Here is a 9881-nt window from a genome sequence, read left to right on the forward strand (position 1 = left end):
ATTTCTTTCCTGTCCAGGGGCTCTCTTTGTACTCTTTGGATGATGATTTCTGATGTATGTAGTGTCTTATTTTCAGTCGATCTCAGTCATCTATTTTACCTTCTATTGTGCATGTTTCTTTTGTCATATTTGATAAAATGGTTAAGCTCTGCAATGGGGCTCTTAAGTTTGTCCTAATTTTCTAATTGATGCTCTTTATAGTTCTGGGATATATGTTTAGGTTTATGAGTCCTATTGTGTCCATTTTGTGAGACATAGGTCATTCTGCAGGTGAAAATCCAATTTTGTCAGCATTAGTTTTTGAAGAAATTCTTTTCCCACCTCATGCATTTTGGCCCTATGTCAATATAAGTTGCCTATGGGTGAATGCATATTTCATTATAATATTTTACTATTCAACTACTGCTTTATTTTCTATGATTTTGCATACTATCTTTAAAACAATGGATATCCTCTGGATCTATGTTCTCATCTATCCCATTCCTTTTTTAAGCTTCTTCTCAAGTTTCTGGTCTTTCTAGGTAGATTTCTCTTTCCTTTTTATAATGATTATACTGGGGGCGCTTACAGCTCTTATAACAATCCGTACATCAATTGTATAAATCATATTTGTGCATATATTGCCATGATCATTTCAAACCATTTTCTTTCAATTTGAGCCCTTAGTATCAAGTTTCTAATAACCTTCTTCTGATCAAACTCATCACTTTCTTTTAGCCCTTGACTATTGTGGCAGTCACATTATCTGGTGTCAATTTGGGACTTGAGAGAATTAAGAGCGAAAGGGTGGAGTCTAGTATGTCAAAGGGATCATAGCCAATGAGGCCTCTGCATCAGCATGGCCTTCTCATGAGAATTCTGGGAAATCCTGTTTTTTCCTTCTTGGAGGCAGGAGAGACTTTCTCTCTCTGATCACTCTCTGAGATGATGCTCTACTGACAAGACACATTGTACTATGCCCTGGGAACTGCAGAAGCCACATGGACCTACCCTGATATAACCAGACCTCTGGAGCTGGAGAAGTCATGTCCTGCCAGCACTGAGATGCTTACAACACCGCTGGATCTGGAAAACTTCCAACCCACTGGCCTGTGATCTTCCTGCATTTGGCATCATTGCATATGTTTCATAAACCTGAAGAGAACTTTGTAGATTGGTATTGGACATATGAGCTAATATTGTACTTAGGGACTTGATCTGGACTGGGCTGGAATGTTTTCTCAATATTCAATTGTTGTTGTCTATAAACCTCTTTCTTATTTGCATATGAGTCTCTATGAATTTGTTTCTCTTGTCTACCCAGACTAACACAACTATTGTTGGTCACTGTCATTTGGTATAACAATTTTTAAAAATAAACAGTCTCTTGTCTCCTTTTACTAACCAGAATCCTGGTTCATGCTACTACCTGGAGCTTTTGCTTGCATGTTTTTCTTTTATGGGTCAACCTGGACTTTTCGTGCTTGTTTTACACAAACAACCTCAAAGATTCATTCATTCTCATGGTATTAAATAGCATCCATTTAGATAATTACTTCACCTTTTAGTTTGTTGTCTGTTGAGGACTCAATTTGTGGTAAGTCCATTGTTTATTAATTGGGATACAATTTAAGCAAAAGGGATATGTTCATTAAACTCAATCATATAACCATGAAAGTAGCTTGAGAAATAGAATCTGAGTAAAAGAATAAGTAGACTTATTATTTAAAGACAGTATACACACTCAGTATGTTTAAAGTGGTTTACCTGACTTTGAGTGGGCTCTTTAAGGAACAGCAGTCAACTGTTGTATCATTTTGTCCACTAGTACTGTAAATACTGGCAGGATCAGCTATGGTCAATAGGTTTCAGCAGGATACAGACTGAAAACAGATTAGGAAGAAAAGAGGTGGTTCACTTCAGAAAAATTAGCTACTGAAAATGTTGTCTGGTATAGTGCCAAAAAATGAATCCTTCAAGTTGAAGGGCACAAAAAAAATGCTGCAGGGGGAGAGCAGCCACCTCTGAGTACAGTCAACCTGAACGACAAAAATGTAGAAAAACCTTCAGGACTTCTACTTGCTGAAGGGCCAAGACTCAAAATGAGAAAATGCCGTTCAAAAATCATTTATAATCAGACCATGCAATATAGAGAGTAAGTATCTAGAAAAAACTGGACGTTATCTAGAATAAATGGCATGAATCCTGGGAAACAGTGAACTGAATAAACTGGTGTTAGATGTCAAGTCAGCTCCAACCCAGGCCCAACAGAACAAAAACCTACACAGCCCCTCCCCAACCTCACAACTGTTCTTTGCCTGAGCACATTGCTACAGTCACAATATCAATTGTCCTTGTAGAGAGCCTTCCTCTTTTTGTCAGCCCTTCTGCATTACCAAGCATAATACCCTTCTCCAGGGACCAGTCTTTCCTGACAACATGTCCAAAGTATGTTAGACAAAGTCTCCCATCCTTTCCTCTAAGGAGCACTTTGGCCTTACTTTTGCCAGAACAGATTTGGTTTGTTCTTTTGGCAGCCTATGATACTTCCAGTATCCTTCTTGAGCACCACAATTCAAGTGCATCTATTCTTCTGAGTCTACGTATTCAGAGTCCATACGAAGCAATGCAGAATACCATGACTTGGGTCAGGCAAGCTTTATTCCTCAAAGCGTCATCCTTGCTCTTCAGTACTCTAAAGACATCTGGTGCACTAGACTAGCTGAATACATCTTTTGATTTCTTGACTGCTGTTTCCATGAGTATTGATTGTAGATTCAAGCAAGGCAAAATCCTTACCAACTTCAAATGTTCTCCATTTAACATGATGCTATATATTGGTCCAATTGTGAGAATTTTTTTCTTCCTTACATTGAGTTGTAATCCATACTGAAGGCTACACATATTGATCTTTATTGGCAAGGACTTCTGGTACTTCTCCTAAAGTATCCCCCTAGGATATCCTCAGGTTATCAAAGATTCACACATCACCCATTCTATTGTACATGTATTAACCAGAGGCTGGCAGGCCTCTTGTGCTCGCTTTGTCTATCACCTTTCCCCCATCATTGCGCTGTTGTCCTCCAGGGCCCCATTCAATGGTGGGGCTGGATCCCACCATATCATGGGTCTCCAGCTTAATTTCAATCACCAAGTCCATATTTCCCAACTACTGCTCTTTCCTCTGTTTCTTACGTTTGTAAGGCTTCTCCAGTGGGTAATACCTCAGCTCTTGGGTTTGCACAATGCAAGAATTCACACTGAAGTCTGTTTATAAAGGACAGGTCAAGTTGCAGGTTTTACAGCCTAGAAAGGGTTCCCCCTACCCCTGGGAAGTGTGCCAAACTGTGTGAAAGCTGCTCTGGAGTTCACAAATGGGCACAAACAACCACATGGAAAAGAGCATGCCCACGTGCAAAATGGGGGACAGAGAGCCAGGAGGCCAAAGTGGCTGTGGCACAAACAGGGACAAGAGAGTAAGAGGGAAAGTACGAGAACATGCTTCCTGTCTTTATGCTAGCCCACCCCCTGGCTGGGGGAGGTGTGGTTGGAGGTGTTGGTTGAGCCTGGCCAAGTTAAGCCCATCTAGGTAAGATCATGAGCCTGGGCCTAGTTTGGACCACCCAGGTATAGCCCCCACATAACTCGGGCACTCAAATAGGAGTTTGGGGTCTTCAAAGGCATCTAGTAGTTTCCTGATTTCTTTCAACCCTTATCTAGGGGCTCTTTGAAGGCATGGGAGGGACAACCCCTGGCCCTAAATCTAGCTACCTAATGTTTTCTCACTGAAGGAGTACGGACCCAAATTTTGAGAGTCATGGGAGACGGCATCTCTGGATGCTTCCTGCTCACAAAAAGGACACAACATGGGACTTTGGGGTCCACACTCTTCCTACTCTGTTGGGAGGAGTTGTCCACTTAGGGACCCACCCTGGATGAGGTTGGGGTGATCCAGGAGCTGGTGATCCTGGGGTGGCACACTTGGTTTAGGGTCATTGGTAACCTGACAACTTCCAGAAGAAACAAAACATGTGCACAATTTAGGTTAGGCTGGGGCAAAGCTGTGAGGTAGCAGTGCCCTTGGAGGTATGGGTCTCGCTGGAAGATTAGAAAAATAAATCTTAGGACTGAGGCATGGGAGCCAGATTACTTTCATTACAAGAATTGTGTGACAGCATTTCCTAGCTTAAAGATTGTTGTGAGTCTGAGGTAGGGTTTTCTGAGGAGCACTTAACTGTCTTGGGGTGTTGGTGAAACACCATCTTAAGACCATGCAATGGTTCACAGGTGTTTTTGTCTGTTTGTTCCGCTTCTAAAAGGTTTGATTGTAATCACTTCCACAGTTTCACCTGTGAATGGTAGATCCAAGCACTTATCCCTGGAACCTTAATGGCAGTGGAGGTAGAGAGAATTACTGGCAAAGGACCCTTCCAGACTGGCTGTAGCTGGGAATTGGGGGACCCAACCTTCTAAGTTTTTATAAGAACTAGATCTCATGGCTGGCACAAGGGTGTAGCTTTTCTTCCTGTTGGGCCTGGATGAGCCCACACTGATGCAGTGCCTTCTGACATTGGACTACTCTTGTGGCAAATTGCTGCATTAAAGCCACCTCAGAGTCTATAGCTGGCTCTGTTACAAGGAAAGGTCACCCATATAAAACTTTATAGGGGCTTAAACACATAAATTGCCATGGGGTGATTCTGAGACATAACAGCTATAGGCAGTGTATCTTTCCAGTTCATCTGAGTTTCCTGTGTCAGTTTCCTGAGGGTGAGCTTTAAGTGTTGGTTAATTCTCTCTACCTACCGCAAGGACTGTGGCCTCGGACTATGGCCTCCTGGTGCAGTGGAGATGAAGGGTTATTCCTAAGTGTTGAGAGAATGTCTGAGTGATTTGGGAGATGAAAGCAGACCTGTTAACACTCTGCAGTGATTTGGGAAGACCAAATTGAGGGATTACTCCTGAAGTTATCATTTAGCCGCTTGGTGAGCCTTCTCAGTGCGGGTGGAATATGCCTCAATCCACCTGCTAAAGGTGTCTATGATCTCTAGAAGATATTGAAATCCTTGGATGACTAGAACCTGGGTCAAGTCTATCTGCTAGTCTTCCCCAGGGTAGGATCCATGGCACTGAGCAGGCTGGACTAGGTGACTTCTAAGTACCCTCTGGGGACTGCTGATCTGACAGGTGGGACAGTGAGAGGTTACTGACCTGATAGTTGAGATTAAGTTGACCCCACAGAACTGTTGAGTGAGCAGGATCAAGCAGGGTTTATAGCTAAGGTGGGTGGCCATGTGGAGAAATTTAAAACTGTGCACCATAGTCTTTGTAGCAATAGGAGTTTGTTGTTTTTCTCCCACCATCCATCAGGCTGAGGCAGAATTCTTGAATCTTAGCCTGTTCCACTTCTTGTGGAGAAGAATCTGGAAGAGGCAGCTGGTTTGGGTGAATTAAGGCATTTATGGAGGCTAGGGGGTCGTGCCCTGGGCTGCCTGTCTGGCTGTCCCGTGAGCTTCTTGGTTGCCCGCAGTGACTTCTGATTTGCTCTTATGGTGCCCTCAGCAGTACACTACTACCACTTCAGCAGGTTTTTGGACAGCTTCTAAGAGTGCCCTAATTTGGCCCCTGCACTTAGTGGGGTTTCCATGGGGGTTCAACCTGCCAGATTGAAGAATGTGCATGTAGAACTAAAACTCCATATTTAGAATAAGTATAAAATACTCATTTCTTTCTGTCTGCCAGCTCAAGGTCCTGTGATAAATCTATGAGTTCAGCAGGCTGGGTTCAAGTTACTGGGGGCAAGGAATTGGCTTCAGTGACTTGGTTTAGGGAAACAATGGCATAACCAGCCATGTGCACTCCATCAGTCACAAAACTGCTACCATTAGAGAACCAGACACAGTGTGCTACCACAAGCAGTTAGTCTTTAAATTAAGGTCTGGGCAAGGCAATTTATTAGTAGACAGTAGATCAAAGCAGGAATGGAAGGGCTTAATGTCCTCCCCAAGGTCAGGGAGGAATGTAACTGGGTTAAGGATGTTAGAAATCTGGATGGTGACATCAGGGATTTGGTACCTCAATAGGTGTCTGTCAGAAAGCCAGTTATAGCCTTTAGTCTGTAGCTCTTTGGAGATCCTATGGTAAATCAGGATCTAAAGTTCCTCCTTTGGTGATCTTAACTACTTTTTGGAATAAGAGGGTCACAGCCGCTATTGCAAACCAACAAGGTGGCCACCAGGCTGTGGTAAGATCTAACCTCTTTGATAAATATACCACTGGCTGAGGCAGGGGTCCTAGCTTCTGGATTAGCCCTCCCAAGGATACCCACTTTCTCTAATGAGCATAGAGGGAAAACATTTTTGTAGGGACTGGGAGACCCAGTGCTGGAGCCTGGAGCAGAAGAGCCTTAAGTTGGTCTACTGCATCTCTTTGCTCTGGGTCCCATAGGAGAGGTTCTAAGTTACCTCTCCCTTTTAGGATTTCATATAGGGGTTTTGCTAGGAATCCATAGTTGGGAATCCAGATTCTACAAAACCCAGTAAGGCCTAGAAACACTCATAGCTGTCTCCACGTTTCTGATTCAGGCAGCTCCACAATTGCCCTTACTTGTTCTGGGGAAAGCACTTTCTTTCCTTTTGATAAGGCTAGTCCTAGGTACATTACCTCCTGTTGCACTAGCTGTGCCTTTGTTCTAGAGACTTGGTAGCCTCTCTCGGCCAAGAAGTTTAGAACTTGTACTATATAAATGATAGAATATTCCCAAGTGGCAGAGCAAATGGGAAGGTCATCTACTTATCCTAGGACTGTGACCCCTCTAGAATAAGACCAGCTAGGTCCTGGCTTGTCCAACATATAGGGGATATCTGAGAAGCCCGTTGGCAACACAGTTCAGGAAAGTTGGTGTGACTGTCCCTGTTGTGATTTTCACGCAAAAGCAAAAAGTAACTGGCTCTGTGGGTTCAGTGGGATGAAGAAAAGGTCTTTCTTTAAGTACGGGATACTATTACCACTGTATGGAGCTAGGAATTTCCCCTAGGAGGGTATAGATAGGGGCTAGGTACTACTGGGTGCAGTGGGATCACTGCTTTATTTATTATGCTGTGGTCTTGAACAAGCAAATAAGCCCCATCTTTCTTTTTGACTGGTATATAGGGGTTTTATACAAAGAATTAATAGGGACCAGAAGCCTTTGCTGGAGGAATTTATTAATAAGGGGCTGTAATCCTTTGATGGCTGCAGGTTTCAAAGGGTACTGCAGGTGGTAGGGAAACTGGGTGTGGTCTTTTAAGAAAATCTTTGCAGGGGTTGCATACTTAGCTCTGCTGGGGAATCCCAGGGTTTGTGGCACTTTCTCACTGTTCCTGTGTGGGGCTTAGCAGCTGCTCTACGGTAAGGAATATTTGGAAAGCTATAGTGGAACTCGGATGAGGCCCTATGACTATGTAGGTGTGTAGTTTACACAATACATCTTAACCTAGAAGAGCAGCGGGACATTCAGGGACTACTAGAAAGCTATGAGAAAAGAGAAAATTGTCCCAGAAGCCCCGTAAGTGTTCTGTAAAGTGTTTGACTAGGGGTTTTCCTGACACTCCCATAATGGTGTAAGTGCATGCCAGGGGTCTGGGGAAGGAGGTAAGGACAGAGGAGGCATCCCCAGTATCTAGAGGAGACTTACAGACCTACCTGCCACATCTATGCTCACCCAAGGCTCCAGACCAGTAACAGCGATCTCTTGCTGTTGGCTGTCCAGGCCACACAGTTTCTGTCCTCAGTTAGCAGCTTCACACTAGCCTGAGGGCGCCTCCACTCCTAGATGTCCCCCATAGGACAGAGCGCTGCCCAACGGCCACTGTTTGCAGTGATAGCATGGCCCTTGTGGAGGACATTCCAGTAGGGCAATTCCTTACCCAGTGACCCGGCCGAAGGCACACATGACACTTGGTTCCTTGTTCCGGAATCTTGGAAACCTGGGAGGCAGTCTATGGGTGCTGGTTAGCAATGGTGGCCAGTACCTGCGCATGCCTAATGTTCTTATTTACCTCCTTCTTCTGAACATTGCCTTCCGACTCCTCGCCCCTATTGTAAAAGGTTGCTTTGGCACTAGTGACCATCTCTTCTAGGGATCGTTATAATCCCAGGTGGAATCATTTAGAGGCACAGCTATTTCTCCTATTGGATACTTATCATTCATTACATGTAAACCTTCTGTAAACTTGCTAACTCCCTTCAGCACTTGCTCTTTCTCAAAGTCTGTCATAGTCTGTCCCAGTTTGATCATTACATCCTTCCAAGCAAAGTCATAGGTTAGGGTGAGGTGCTGAAAATTCTCGATGTATTGTTTGGGACTGTCTGTTCCTAGGCCACTCTTAATCTGCTTGAGTTCAATTCGGATGAAAGGCTTGTGAATGACGCGAGGACCAAGTTCCCCAGCCACCTCTATTAAGGGTAAAACTTTGATGGGGCCACCTGTCCCCCAGCTCCTACAGGTTCAGGGACTGAGGGTGGTGTGGCAGAGCTGGTGGTAGAGTGGCCTCACCTTCAGGGCCCCTTAGAAGGTCCTTGGTACACTTGGAACAAAGGCCTTACTGCTTCTCAGGGGAAAAATGCTTTAACATAAGGAACTCTGCCCACTCAGCCCACCACCCTATCTGTTTGCAGAAACATTCTAGCTAAGGCAGGGTTTGAAGGGAACGTGTGCAGCTCTCCGCCAGGATTCCCCATCACTAGAATGCACTGAGACCAGATGGTGTTACAAAAGGATATGAGTCTCCATTTCTCGAGCATCTGTAGGTCAAATCTATGCTAATTAGACAGGTTACAACATAGCACCGATCCCTTGGGGACAGAGTCTTCAGTACCTATCTAGAAAACACAACAATAGAGAAGTTAGGTGAGCGTGGTGTCTCAGGGTCATAACTGGAGTCCCCGTGTGTACCACAGCTAAATGTGGTGCAGTGGGAATTGAGCCTTGACTACCCCTGTTTAAGGGAGGGGGTCAGGGGACCCAGTTTCTGCCTGCAAGGTAAGCCCTGATTGTTTTCTAGACAGCAAGCAAGGGATTGGTGGGTCACTGGTTCGGGTCACCTTACAGGGCCAAGAAGAGAGTTACTGGCATGAATAATTCACCTGAACCTCCGAAGGTATGACTGCTTGGAGTGGCCTTACAATTGCCTTCAAAGGTGACCACTGGCTTATGAGTGGCCTTTTTGCAACCTTTGAAGGGCATGAGAGACCTGTCAATTGGCTCAAAATACATTCAGCCATTCTAGGGAAATTGGGATCCTTGGTTGGACACATATTATCACAGAGGAACTGTACCAGGAATGTAAATGGCCTGGAGGCTGGAGGTCAGAGGCGGTTGTGCTGAAAGCCTTTCAAAACAGCAGGGTTAGCAGGTGATCGATTGGCTGGCTTCCAAATGCCTTTTGAGAAGGCTTGGCCAAAGGAAAACCAGGCAGCAAGAGAACCAAAACAACAACCTAGCAGAAAGCCAAAGCAAACACAAACAGGGCTACTTGTTTGTAAACAGGAGAAACAGTTGGTGGGACACCCATGGGAAAACCCAGGCCAACCCCCATGGGAACTGGGCGGGGCTAGCTTCTGGGAACTGAGCCGGGTTAGCCACTAAGTACCACCCACTCCACTTGTTCGTAACAGTGGACGCCATCTTGCTGAGGTCAATAGAAGTCCACATGCTCAGTTGCCCCACAACAAAATGGCAGCAGACACTGGGAGGCGCCATCTTGGTGGGCTTGGGAAAGTCATGTGTCTGAACCACCCTGCAAGAAAATGGGGCCTGCAGCGTCCAGCAGAATCGGGGGTCAGAGGGGAGCAAGCATGGGGAACCAGCATCCTGCAGTGAGACCATCACAGCAGTTGGCTGGCAGGAACACGGAACAATC

Source organism: Echinops telfairi, unplaced genomic scaffold (assembly GCF_000313985.2).
Source record: "Echinops telfairi isolate 266 unplaced genomic scaffold, ASM31398v2 ScPeMD7_2;HRSCAF=8, whole genome shotgun sequence".
In the NCBI taxonomy this organism is placed as follows: domain Eukaryota; kingdom Metazoa; phylum Chordata; class Mammalia; order Afrosoricida; family Tenrecidae; genus Echinops; species Echinops telfairi.